We start from the raw sequence: 14,022 nt of genomic DNA, 5'->3' as shown, positions 1-14,022 counted from the left end.
AATCCATGCCCAAGGGAGGACTCTAACCTCCGGCGGGAGGGACCCCGCAATCCGTGACATGGCGCCTCAAACCACGCGGCCACTCCTCGCGGCTACTCACCCTTGGTAGCTCCTACATTTGCATGATATTATACTGTATTAATAATCTCCTTCTTCGATTTGCGTTCATAATCATTATTCTCCATAATTAATGGGGCTATATTTTTTCCCCTCTGGAAACAGAACGTTTGTGTAGCATAAGAAATCCGCTGCAGTGGGCGAACCTTACTAGACTTGCCTACGTAGTAAACAAAACACTTTTTAGTTTTATCCGAATTTTAAGAAGATCGCTTGGTATTGACATTAAAATTCGCTTGTTTCAATCGATTACTGCACCAGCAATATCATACAGAATAGAGACATTAGTTTTTAGAAACAGAGTTGTAGAACAACTATTGATGTTCGAAGAAAATACTTAGTTATATTTTTCGAACGGGATAAGATGAAAAGAAAGAACCATGTAGGAGGAGAAGAAATGAGTTACGAGAGCTGCACAAACACGGTAACGTCCTCTAAATGCTAAAGAAGAAAAGATAGAACTGGTATGGTCGTATAGCAGGAAAGATGCAGAATACCCTATCTAGAATAACATCCTGCAGGACAATAAGTGGATTGAGGGGAAGGAGAAAGTCCAGAATTACGTGAGGAAGTAACATTCGGAAGGGCACAGCTAGGATTAACGTTAGCACCAAGTGGACGAACAGAGCATTCGGTAGAAAGAAATGGAAGAGGCTCGTAGAACAGACATATGATTCATAAGGTCCTTACTACATGATAAGTGAAGTGCACACATATGTATGTCACACGTACTCAGCTTTCTTAATAGCCGTTTCCTATTTGTTGTGCACGCTTGACTTATTAACACCCGACAGGTATAGAAATCTGCATCCAAGTTCGTGAAAGGATCGTCTGGGAGGCTGGTTTAAGCCATCCGCTCGGCTCCAAATTAGAGGACCGCAGTGAGTTTCGGGAACGATGCTGCTAAACACCAGTTCAGCTTCTATCCCGCGCGCGAGGTCCTCAAGGTATTTCCAGTCGTCTGTAACAACCGAGGATGTTGATCCGAGACAGCACTTTTCACTCGTGTCGACAAGAGTCATGATATTCCGCCTGGTGAGCCCAGTGCTGATAGAGCCTTCTGCTCATCATGGACGAGACCGCCAGCAACCACACACTGTGGACACCGGCTTTCCTTTCCGTGTCCGCAGCTCGTGGTCTCGCGGTCGCGTTCTCGCTTCCCGAGCATGTGGTCCCGGGTTCGGTTCCCGGCGGGTCAGGGATTTTCACCTGCCTCGAGATGACTGGGTGTTTGTGCTGTCCTCATCATTTCATCATCATTGAAGAAAGTGGAGAGATTGGACTGAGCAAAGGTTGGGAATTTGCACGGGCGCTGATAACAGCGCAGTTGAACGCCCCACAAACCAGACATCATCATCATCATCATCATCTTCCTTCCCGAGCTGCTTGCTAGGTCGCGATGGGGCTCCATAATTGATCTGACATTTGATCCCGACATGATGAGAAAATTCATCCACTGCTACATAAGGACCTTCTTGAAAGGTAAGCCTCAATCCAAGCAAATGTACAGGCGCTGGAAAAAAAATGGAAAATACCGCCAAAAAAGCATGCTTGAAGATAAATACAAATGCTATCCAAGCCTGAAGGTAGCGCTGCTATATTTGACTACCAACGGATCCTGTGAAATGTTCTCCATACGTCGAAAGTGTCAGTCGTGGTCAAAAAGGTTTCTAAGCAATTGTGAGGACATTATGTCAGAGTTAATGAATTCAAGCTTGGATACATTATTGGCACTCGTATAGAGGATCCGAAGGGTTTGGTGTTTAAAGGACACAGTTTCGAAGATGTACACCGCATACAAGGAAAGCGGCAAAAGATAATCTGATAAGTCACGAAACGGACGAAAGTGTGTGTAGAGTTATCGTAACAAATGTCATTGAAGAGGACTGTGACGAAAAATAAGAGTGCGAAACCCGCAAAAGTCACTACATCACTGAATGTCGCTCTCGATGACCCTGTCAGAATCAAAACAACACGAAGAGAGTCCATAAGCAAGTGAGAGCTGGGCTTACAAAACAATTCGTCAGGGACGCAAATGATCATAACAGGAAAACGTGGATTATAAGCCATAAAATGTGGACTGTGGAGCAATGGAGGAAGATAATTTGGCAGGATGAGTCTTGTGTCACAAGGTTTCCAAGTTCTGACCAAGATTATGTCGCAAGAGTGGAATATGGCTGGTGTTCGGTGATTAGGGCAGCCACATCGTAGTATTCCGCGGGCGTCTGCAAGATCGCATTGCTGCCAAGGATTATGCAAACATTTTGGCTGGTCAGGTCCATCCCATTGTGCAGTGTTTGAGCCCATGTGGAGAGTGTTTCAATACGACAGCCCTCCTATCCACACAGCTCGAATCACCCAGGTCTGTGAGCGTGAGGCTAAATTCTCACATCTCCCCTGCCTGCCAAAGCCCTCAGTTCTCAGTACTATTGTGCCATTGTGATTTACTTTGCGCGTGAGTGCTAGCTCTCTACCTCCATCACAGTTAGAGGAACATGTCACTCCTTTGTAGGAAATGATATAAGATTAAATTGAAAACAGTACAGGACGTGAATTTATCCATTCCGAGGCGACTGGTACCTGTTTTAAATGCCAAAATGTTTCTTACATTGAATAAGACGTGGCGTATCCATATTTTTGTCCACGACCTGTACTTCCAGCGGTGAGCAAGAGCTCAGACCTGTTTATAAGTAACATGGCGGCATCCTCGCAGCCATTGCAAGCTGTGCCTTCCGTCCAGAGATTCGCAACCTTGGCACTGTCCACTATTCACACTATGGTGCGTGTGGACCGGCCAGAACGAGCACAATGGAAGCCGCAGCAGCGACATCATTGATCACAGGGGACACTACATCCACTACAGGTGCCACAACATTCGTCTGCCGAGCCTCTATGCTACTGCGGCCCAGGTCAGTAGCATGAAGCGTGCCGAGTGTGAGGGTGTGACTAACGCAATTTCCAACTATTTCTAGATGGTAGCCCCTGTATACGTATCAATATTCTGTTTACGTTTATGTCTACTGAAGGAATATAACACTTAATTCGACGATAGCTGCAGTTTACCTACTGATGCTACGCTGCTTCTGGATATCAACACGTTACAGAGACAGCTTACGCGACAAAAAAACTCGAAAAATATGCTAACGGAAGTAGTCAATGGATGCTAGTCAACACAGATAAACACACATAGACTATTAGATTTTTCACAGTAGCACATGAGAACAGTGTGTTGTGTAGAAATAGTTCCAAAATGGTTCAAACGGCTCTGAGCACTATTGGACTTTACTTCTGAGGTCAGAACTACATAAACCTAACCAACCTAAGAACGTCACACACATCCATGCCCGAGGCAGGATTCGAACCTGCGACCGTAGTGGTTGCGGGGTTCCAGGCGTAGAAACAGGAACTCCTGCTACTGCTGGCACCTGCGCTCGACTCAGCCTCTGGAGGTCTACTACGTGCTGCAGCGATAGTAAAAGTCTAAGTGAATCAGGCAAGAGCAGCGCTTGTGGCGACTTGAAGATACACTATACAGTTTGCGCAACGCAAATCTCAGCAGGGCGGAGTGGCCGCGCGGTTAGAGGCGCCATGTCACGAATCGTGCTGCCCCACCCGCCGGAGGTTCGAGTCCTCCCACTGGCATGGTTGTGTATGTTCTTAGAGTAAGTTAGATTAAGTTATTTTAAGCAGTGTGTAAGTCTAGGGACCGATAACTTCAGCTGTTTGGGCCCTTAGGAATTCACACACATTTGAACAAATCTCAAAAACATATGCAAACACTTAGAGGAACTTAATGGACACTATCAATGTACTTAGAAACACGTATAAACAAGACTGAACATTCTGATAAGCTTTCGGACAATGCTCTTCTAATAAAACACACACACACACACACACACACTCACACACACACACACACACACTCTCAGCTGAGCTACAACACTAGGACAGTGTACTTGGGACGAAGCTGTGTGTGTGTGTGTGTGTGTGTGTGTGTGTGTGTGTGTGTGTGTGTGTTTGTTTTATTTGATGTGAAGGGGATGACCTGTAAGCACAGCACCGTTTTCAACCTGTTTGTCTCCTTCGCTAACCCATCTCCCCCAACCATTCACCCATAATGAGAGTGGGTACCTGTGCTACTACCGGTATTTACTTCGATTTCTGTTGAGCATTCGCCAACCTGTATGAGGTACTTGCCTTTTTCTGGGATCTGCGCCGGTGCACCGTATGACCTCAGCTACCAACCGGAAATGTGATAGTGCTTTCCTGGTATATAGGAAGATGTAATCTACCAGCTCACATGTAGCCCCTGTTTCGTCGATAATAAAACAAGGGAACTGAATATAAGAGCGGTATTTTCGTAATGCATGCTAATTCTTGGAAGAAATGAGGAATTTTCAGAAAGTAAGGAGAGTTAGGTAGCGAAATAGAAAGCACAGTGAAAATCAAAACTGTTTTATTTGCAACAGCTTGCATCACTTTCCAGCTTCTGGTCTACACACAACATCTGTCGTAACCTGGTACCAACTTTCGAAAAAAATGGTTCAAATGGCTCTGAGCACTATGGGACTTAACTTCTGAGGTCATCAGTCACCTAGAACTTAGAACTACTTAAACCTAACTAACCTAAGGACATCACACACATCCACGCCCGAGGCAGGATTCGAACCTGCGACCGTAACGGTCGCGCGGTTCGAGACTGTAGCGCCTAGAACGGCTCGGCTGCTTCGGCCGGCCCAACTTTTCAATGCCCTCGTTGTAGAAAGGAGCCTCCTGTGCTTTCCGACAATTTTGTGCACTGAACTCGAGCTCGTTGTCTGTTCAAAGATGTCTTCATAGTTAACGGTTCACCTGAACAATCGGAGGGAGCCAAGTCGGAGCTGTACAATGGCTGATCAAACGCTTCACATCGGAAACGCTGCAGGAACGTCCTCATTTCGTCTGCAGTCTGCCGCCGAGAACTGTCATGAAGAAGGAAATGCCTCACAGTTACGATAAGTGGGGTTGCTCGAAATCAGGCGATGTCTGACGCCAGGCACCCATACTTAGCGGGGGACATTATTATCCAGTCACGTTCATGTGCTTACTGTGCACTCAGCACTGAGGAGAGCAAGGAGGCGGTATCACGGGCACGCTAGAAACACTGTCCAACACATCTGTGCACACTCCATCAGATTCTCCCTGTGGTTTGCATTTCACGACCAATCGTTCACTACTTTCAAAACAGTGCTCGTACATCTCCTTCTGGAAAGAAGTATTGATACAGTCTGGAACTCATTGTAGGATGTGTGACATAGAAACCTTGGGAATGTTGTTTCTATGGCCGGTGTGCTCGATGTAGAATATTCGCTATGTGTTTGTTTTTTTTTTTGTTTTTTTTTTTAATTTCTGTTTCCAGTGACTCCCTTTTGTTCTGCTCGCTCCTCCCAAGCTCTGAAACTGAATATCTGAACACGTCAGCTTTTCAGTTTCGTGAGAGGAAGTTTCCAAATACTGGCAAGAAGCACTGAAACGAAACCCAGAGGTAGAAAGTGGTATCGACGCAGGCCATTGGCCCAGGGCGCCATATATTTTTACGCCTCTTATACTTGGCGGTGCAGGAGGGACCCGATTGCCGTCACTGTAGCAGCGTGCGGCGACGGCTGGTCCCGTGGAGTCATTCGCGGTAAGTAGAGTGGAAAATTTCGCATCAGGCGAGCGGCCACAACAGCGGCGCTCCGCGGCGAGGCCACCACCCTCGGCCATACATCGCGGACTGTCGCCGCCGCCCACGGTGGGCCGTGCTGGCGTGGCGCCGCCCCGAAGTGCTCGCTGTCTGCTGCCGGCGGCGCCACAAGTCGCAGCCCAAGTCGCGGGGAGCCAGTGCGGCAGCGAACAGTGTGAGCGGAGGTCTCTGCCGCGGGGCCAGCGCTGTCCAGCTGACACTGTTCGTGGAGTCTACCGATGTTTCTTCGCTTCACGAAAACTAGGTCCGACGCTACAGTAATTAGCAACGATCTGATTGTCTATGAGATGTTATGTTAACCGGGGACCTAGAAACGACGGAGAGGCTCCGTCCCTCCGCCGCCCCACACTGAACCCAAGGTTATTGCGCGGTTCGGCCCTCGGTGGACCCCCCCCCCCCCCCGCCCAGGGAACGTCTCACACCAGACGGGTGTAATCCCTATGTTTGCATGGTAGAGTAATGGTGGTGTACGCGTACGCGGAGAACTTGTTTGCTCAGCAATCACCGACATAGTGTAGCTGAGGCGGAGTAAGGGGAGCCAGCACGCGTTTGCCGAGGCAGATGGGAAACCGCCTAAAAACCATCCACAGACTGGCCGGCTCACCGGACCTCGACACAAATCCGCCGGGTGGATTCGTGCCGGGGACCAGGCGCTCCTTCCCGCCCGGAAAGCCGTGCGTCAGACCGCACGGCCAACCGGGGGGGCTCTGATAGTCTAATTGGAAGCTTGGCCGTACTGTGGAGGTGCCGAGACGCGAGACAATCCCCGGCAAGGGCGCAACCACAGAAGGAGCGAAAAAACTGAAAACAAAATTTAAAAATGAAAACGGTTTAAGAATTAGCCTGGAACGGTTCACAGGCTAACTAGCCATGTTTCCACATGCAGGAAGAGACCTTTCCTTGGGACGCACGCTGTTGTCACAGCGTCATTTCATCTAGGTAGCATAATGAACCAACGACTACTTCTGAAGCAATGTGTAACGCTTAGCTCACGCAGCTGCGGCCTACACAACTAGCTTACTTTAGCAGTGCACTTCTTGTCACTACTTACCTGCGGGTTCATACAATTTCAAAGATCCACCAGCGGGAACTGAAGTACAGGGTGATCTAAAAGTCTTTTAACATCGAAAATGGAATAATGTAGGTTAGAGCGGTAAAAACTGACACACATACATGAAATGACATGGGGTTCTACTGAATGAAAAAACGAGTACAGAAACAGATGGAGCTGGACAGCAGCACGTTAGTGACTCCACACGCGTCCACTGCTATTAGTGAAAAATACTGTTTCACCGTCAACTGTCGGCTTCAGATTTTGTGACGTGAGGAGCGTTTGCGGTATGGGTACTATAGCGTTGCTCTTGAGGGGGGATGGCAAAAAGAAAAAGCTTTTCAATACAGAACAATTGGCAGCAGTTTTTCACAAGTTTGCAAAGATATGTTTTACAGTAGAGATGGGCAAACTGAAACACGTAACTGTTTCTAAACAAATGAAACCAGTACAATGTAATGTTTCGATACGCTGTTTCGAAACAGTCAAACAGTTCGTGTTTTGTTATCTAATAAACCTACACATTTTATTGTTATTTTATATTTTTTTGAAAAATTTCGAGAAAGTGAATATTTTGGTGGGCCACTTGGCAACAGAATCAGGGATTGATTACACTTTTGTAATAACATACGTTGATGATTAAATACTCGAATAAGAGCAGCAGATTGATTTACTTGAGAGCACCGGAAGAAAAATTATCATTTCTGTGCATTTTTATAGTCGCGATGTAGTCGTACCCGGAACAACACTAAGGGACCAGAAGATTTATAGACTTTAAGAGAAATGCAACACTACACAATACAAAAAAAGAGTTGATTCAGAAACAATAGGAAAACGATGTTCCTTCTCCCTCATGCTGGGTTCGGCCCATCAGCGTGATCGTAATTTCTGGTGATGAACTAACACTAAATTATTATCATTCAAGTAAATGAGGAGATGGAAATCATCAAAGTTAAATTACTAAAATAAGCACACTTATCTTTAACACGTTTTTTAATGCTACGTACCTTCTCATTTAAATTACAATAGATAACCATTGTGGTTAAATACTTTATACATAGTAGTCGAAATGTCCTCTTCATGCTGTCTGTTGATAATCAGTTGCAAGAAACTACATGTTTTCTGATTGGAAAAATAACAATTAGCACATTTATTGAATATTTTCACATCAAATATAACATGGAATACAAGCAGTAAAAGGTGAGGCACCCAATGCCTCATTTGTCTTGAATCAACAGAATTCTTTTTTATATCATTAATCGATACATGTATAGAGAGATTTACAGGCACCGCGTAAGAACGGCAAAGATAAAGAATAATAGATTCTGTCGCTGCTATGCGATGGCTCATTTCTTTTACTTTACAATTCTTCGATAACATTAGGCCATCAGGCGTTTGCTATTGAGTGTATATTAATGTTTGTGAGGCGAAAATTACTAATATTACAGTACATCAAAAAATGGAGAAGAAGACGATTTGTTGTGTAACGTGTTGCTGACCGACGAAGCCTATTTCAGACTCCGAGGGTCTCTCAGCACCCACAGTTGCAGAATTGGGGTTACCAACAGTCGTAGACCTGCTTCAAAATTCAACACAAACAGCCTATACCGCAGAAAGATTTATTTCGATGTTAACCGGTTTCGATCAGTTCTTGACTATCCTCAGACCCTCATACCATGGTACCAACTGTTCAAGTGCTTAACGTTCATGGAGCTAAAACATCATCTCCATTCTCAGACACGGCCTATCATAATGGTCTTAGGGTCTGAAGATGGTAAAAGACTGGCCGAAAACGATTACCATCGAAAGAAATGTTTTTGCTGTCCAGATTGCTTGTGTCTACTTTTAAGGTACTTTTAGCCAGTCTTGTTTCTGCACGTGAAATGATAAAAATATCTAATCCTAGAATTGAGATATCCCAATCCAAGACGAGAAAGTCACGGCATGGTATGAATTTACCACATAAATCATGACCGGATCCCTTTTTTTTAGGATACGCGGGTTGCTGCATTCCAGTCAGCGTGACGGGTGCGAGGTACGTCGCCAATGTTACAGATTCGCATCATCCCTAGCCTGGCTGATAACCACCATATTGAAGATGCAACTTTCATGCAGGTTGGCGCTCCACCCCATACTTCCACATACGTGCGAAATATCTCTTCCGTACATCATTTGGTGAGTATAGCGAGCTGAATCGCCACTTCCGTCACACTTGGCTTCGCAAATTCCCAGATCTCATCCGTGTGATTAACTCTTGTGGGGTAACCTGAAGTCACAAGACTACAGCGATCATGTGACCTCATTACGGACGTTAAAAGATTGTATCCGACGGCAGTTTCTCCATACCTACTGATATGATGTATAGTTCTTCTGTTCCTGTAAGTGATACTTATGGAAACATAGAAATAACTTTGAGGATTTTTATGACAATGTTAGTGACTACACCATCTTCTGGTCCCAGATTCATCAAATTAAAGATAAGTTCACAGTACGTAATTACTGATGGAAAATCATCGAGTAAAGCAGAAGTGATACCAGGTGTTTCCCAAGGAAATATTATCGACCCTTTGCTCTTCCTGATCTATGTAAACGATCTAGGATATGATATGAACAGCCCCCATATATTGTTTGCAGATGATGTCGTTAACCGTCTTTTAAAGACATCAGATGATCAAAAATAATTGCAAAATGACGGTGATTCGTTATTTGTACGGCGCGAAAAGTGCCACTTGTCTCAGAATAAGGAAACGTTTGAGGTTATCTACTTGAGTATGAAAAGAAATCCGTTAAATTTCGGTTACATGATAAATCACACGAATTTAGAGGCTATCAATTCACTACTAAAGAGGCGGCCTCCACTACTGTGGGTCGTCCTCTGCTAGAGTACTATGCAGTACGGGATTGTTACCAGGTATGACTGACGGAGGACACTGAGAAAGTACAAAGGGAGAGCAGCTGGTTTTGTATCATTTAGATATAGGGGCGAGAGTATCATCGATTGATAGGCGAGTTGGGGGCAAATATTAAAACAAAGGCGTTTCGCATTGCTGCGAGAACTTTGCGCGAAATTTCAATCACCCACGTTCTCCTCCTAATGCGAAAATCCTTCATTGTCGTCAACCTACGAGGGAGAAACGATCGCCGTAATAAAATATGAGAAATCAGAGCTCTTACAGAAAGATTTTAGTGTTAATTTTTCCCGCGTTATAGACTGGAACGGTAGAGAAAGTTCCTAAAGGTGGTTCGACGATCCCTATGCGAGGCACCTAAGTGTGAGTTGCAGAGAACTCATGTAACTGCAGATGTAGTTGAAAAATTATTTCACGTCCACTATAAGTGAAAGTAGACTGTCGAATATCGCTATCTTGTCACTGAAATACGACACAGCTCGTGAACCTGACTTCAGTGGCGTAATAAACGAGTTTGCTTCGTTCAATACACGGAAATTCAATGTAAATTATAACAAAAACACTAGTTTCCGAAAGGGATGTGTTCTCAGCTCTTAATTATAGCCCTTTTCCTTTTGTTTCTGATAAATAATTTATGCAAGGTTTCAGTGAATTATAAGCACAGCCAACCGGTTGTACAGCTTTTATTGCATTGATCTGGTTTTGATACCTTTAGTCAGGTATCTTCCTTAAAATAAGCTACAGCAACATAGGTGCGCGTTGCAAGAATCTACGTAATTGTAACTTATTCTGATAAAGATACCATCACTCGGTATAGAAACGGTGCCAGTACAATAAAAACTGTGCAACCCTTTGGTTGTTTTCATCCTTAATTAAAAGTGGAATACGGTTGCTGAACGTCAATCATGTTCAAGATTGTTATGCACAATTAATAATTTGTGAGAGATTAATTAAGCCTGATATTTGTTATACATCACAGTAGGACTTACATACAATACCTGCTGCACCGAACAGGAGAGAGTTGTAGTTATACTATACTTTTAACTTCTTAAGAAGTCTCTAAAATTTGTTATTAATTTCCCACAATGCTACTTTTAATGTTTTGCTTGCCACGTTCTTATCAGTATTGTTCACTTACGCAGTTGTTATCTCTGTTACTTAAATTTTTTAAATAGACAAACAGTGTTATAAAATTTGGTAGATCTGCAGAGAAAAATTGCAGAAAATCAGCATACTTAAATTCGGCACATGTCCTAACAAGCCAACCCACCGGATACATGTACAATAAAATAATTAGGTTTTGGAGCCCTGAAACAGAACAAACCACGGTATTACACACATACCATTACATCTAAAACGTATTACATGTAATTTAACAAAAGGTACCAATTTTCACCTTACCACAATTCAGCAGCATAACCGAGATTATCAAATCGAAGCATGACATGGACAGACTGATGCAATTTAATGTAAATAGAACGTCGCAAAAACGACGGATAGCTCAAATATGCACACTAGTCTATTTTTTACTGTAAATAACGTCATATCTAAATAACTTATGTACATTAATTTTGTGAAACATAATTATATCATAAATAACCTTTCAAAGATACAGCGGCAGTCAGCCTGCGACAGTGTGACCGATTACAATATGTTTTTTTTTGTTTTGTTTTAGGAAGTAAATGAAGGGCGTTCCTGCTCGTATCTGTCTCTCTTGTCTGTTAGCCTTTGTACTCATAGGACGCACTACAGCTGCGTTCATTGCATATCAGCAACTGACCTTCCTTTTGTGTGGACAAATCTGTGTCATGTATTAGCTTTACAACCACGTAAATAAGTTAAGTTTCATGAGTTCTCATTTTAAAAGTTTTCTTGTTACAGCCAACGACCATTACGAGGTTAACGGATCGTGGCCTGGAGATGAGTTGGCCGAATACAATTAGTATTCTGGAATTTATTATTTGCGACTTGCTACAGCGTCCCTGAGATTAACTGCCGATCATCAAGAAGCTATTTGGAAACTTGAATACAAACGTAAAATGGTCTGTGTACAGTCTTCAAGCTACGATTCCATTTCGACCGTAAATAGCAGATACCGGCCCCAGAAAATTGATGGTGGCATTAAAAGATGTAATCTTCTCTAAATTTGGCAGCGTTTCTCTAGAAGTGCGTTAGCCCACTAACAAAAATGCATCGACCGTCAACAATGGTCGTCTGCTCCAGTTAATTTTAACAGCTGTCTTTCGACTAATTCCTTTAAATTTGTACTTAAAACCAATTTTTAGTAATCTAGTGTGAGCTGACGCGTCAAAATCTATTTTCCAGTACTCAGGTAAATACGCGGCCCCTTTGGCGGAGTGGCACACGGTGAAACCGAGGTCCAGCTCAGGTGGTTCAACATAAAGTACTTTAAGGCAATATAACGCCCGGTGGATAAAATAACTAAAGATAAATCTGAATCACAGGAAGATATACAAGTTCCCCGTGCACGCATTTTGAATTCTTAATTAAAGGAATATATAAACTTATCGGTATGCACTAAAGTGTTGATACATAATTTCTCAACGACCTTTATATTAATAGAAATGAAAATGATAGGGCACCAGAACTTCCACATGCACAATCAAGGCTGATTCACGCGAGTAGTATGTCATTCGCGTTTCGCACAATAAGACCCCATTAAGACGAAGTTCAGCAGACGGGAGCTCATCATTAACCTCCATCGTATGATGGTAATGACTGTCACAATGCTCTCGCAGTAGGTGCACTACGGTTAAGTACCTTCGTGGCAGAATTTAAACCTGTCTCCTCTCTCATTCTTAATACGAAGCGCATATTCTCCCATAAACCTTTCTTCTACTCCTTCGCCTACAGTCAAATTCCAGTCACCAATGACTATTAGACTTTAATCTCCCTTCACGTATCGAATTACCCGTTAAATATCCTCAACATTTTGTCTCCCTGTTTATCTTCTGCTTCCGACTTTGGCATATATATATGTGAACTATCCTTGGTTTGCTGTCAATTCTTACGAGAACAGCCACACCACTGAACGCAGTAACTCACTCTATACCCTACCTTCCTATTCATTATACAATTTTTGCTGCTGTTGATATCACACTATATTCATCTGACTAGAAATCCTTGTCTTCTTTCCATTTCACTTCAATAACATCCAATATTTCTAGATTGTGCCTCAGAATTTTCCTTTTCAGGTTATCTAGTTTTCCTAGTTTCGAATTTGGGACATTCCGCACTCCGAGTCGTAGAATGTTCTTCTATCATTCGTTATCCGATATTTTTCTTACGGCCACCTACTCTTTGGCTGTCACCTACCGGACATCCGAATGGAGGACTACACCAGAATTTTTGCCAACTGAGACGTCATCATGACACTTTTTCAATTACAGGTCACAACTGCTGTGAATACACATTATATGTCTTTAATACAGTGGATTCCATTGTCTTTTGCGTCCTCATGCCATTGATTATGGCTGATACTTCAGCCTTTTGGGGTCAATTTACCACTCTAAGGACAAGAGAGCTACCTGAGCCTCTGTCCATTCGTTTGCTCGCTTTGAAAAGGCCGTTGGCAGAATGAAGTTGACTTCCTTATGCCCCAAGTCTTCGTTCGCCACTTCTAATGATTTTCATTCAAAACTTAAGCACTGGCAGGGTTTAATTAGTAGTCAGAAATGGTACCCGTTTATTTCTTCATTTTGTTCGTCATTTGGTCTGGGTGGACGTTACATGACACCCCTTTAAGTTTATCGTTGAATACTTCGGTCAGTTTTTTTATTTCTCTTTTTTTTTTAATTACAGACGCAGCCAGCTTTCTGACCGCATCATGGTGGTCGTAAAAGTGCTGGAAGCTTCAAGATTTTTCGTGTCACTCTTGCGCAGAGGCCATGCTAATCTTCTCTCTATCGTTCCAGTTTTAGTATACATACCGCTGAAGAGAGTACTCTCTAAGTAACGGGTGCACCCATCACATAGCCAACTCCAAGCAGGAAGACCTGCGACTTTCCCAATTGGCACTCATCACTGTGGTGAGCAATCTTAACGTACTCCTCGCCAGCGGACTGTCTGCCGATGTACTGCTCAGCACCTTGATCCGCACCGCGGTTGCGTATGGTCTTAATAAAGGAGCGTACGGAGCTCACGCTCTCTGACAGCTTGTCAAAGAAACTCCAGACACCCGAAGCCAGGGCATCCCGGTT

General features: G+C 43.6%; 1 non-coding gene across 1 annotated transcript; it reads right to left on the bottom strand.

Annotated features, from left to right (window-relative positions):
- Positions 1-13,660: 13,660 nt before the first annotated feature.
- Positions 13,661-13,767, bottom strand: LOC124620906. Its single transcript, XR_006980417.1, has one exon. It is a non-coding gene; the product is annotated as a U6 spliceosomal RNA (small nuclear RNA).
- Positions 13,768-14,022: the final 255 nt, after the last annotated feature.

Source organism: Schistocerca americana, chromosome 6, assembly GCF_021461395.2.
Source record: "Schistocerca americana isolate TAMUIC-IGC-003095 chromosome 6, iqSchAmer2.1, whole genome shotgun sequence".
NCBI classification, from domain to species: domain Eukaryota; kingdom Metazoa; phylum Arthropoda; class Insecta; order Orthoptera; family Acrididae; genus Schistocerca; species Schistocerca americana.
This window is presented reverse-complemented; position numbering and strand designations above follow the sequence as displayed.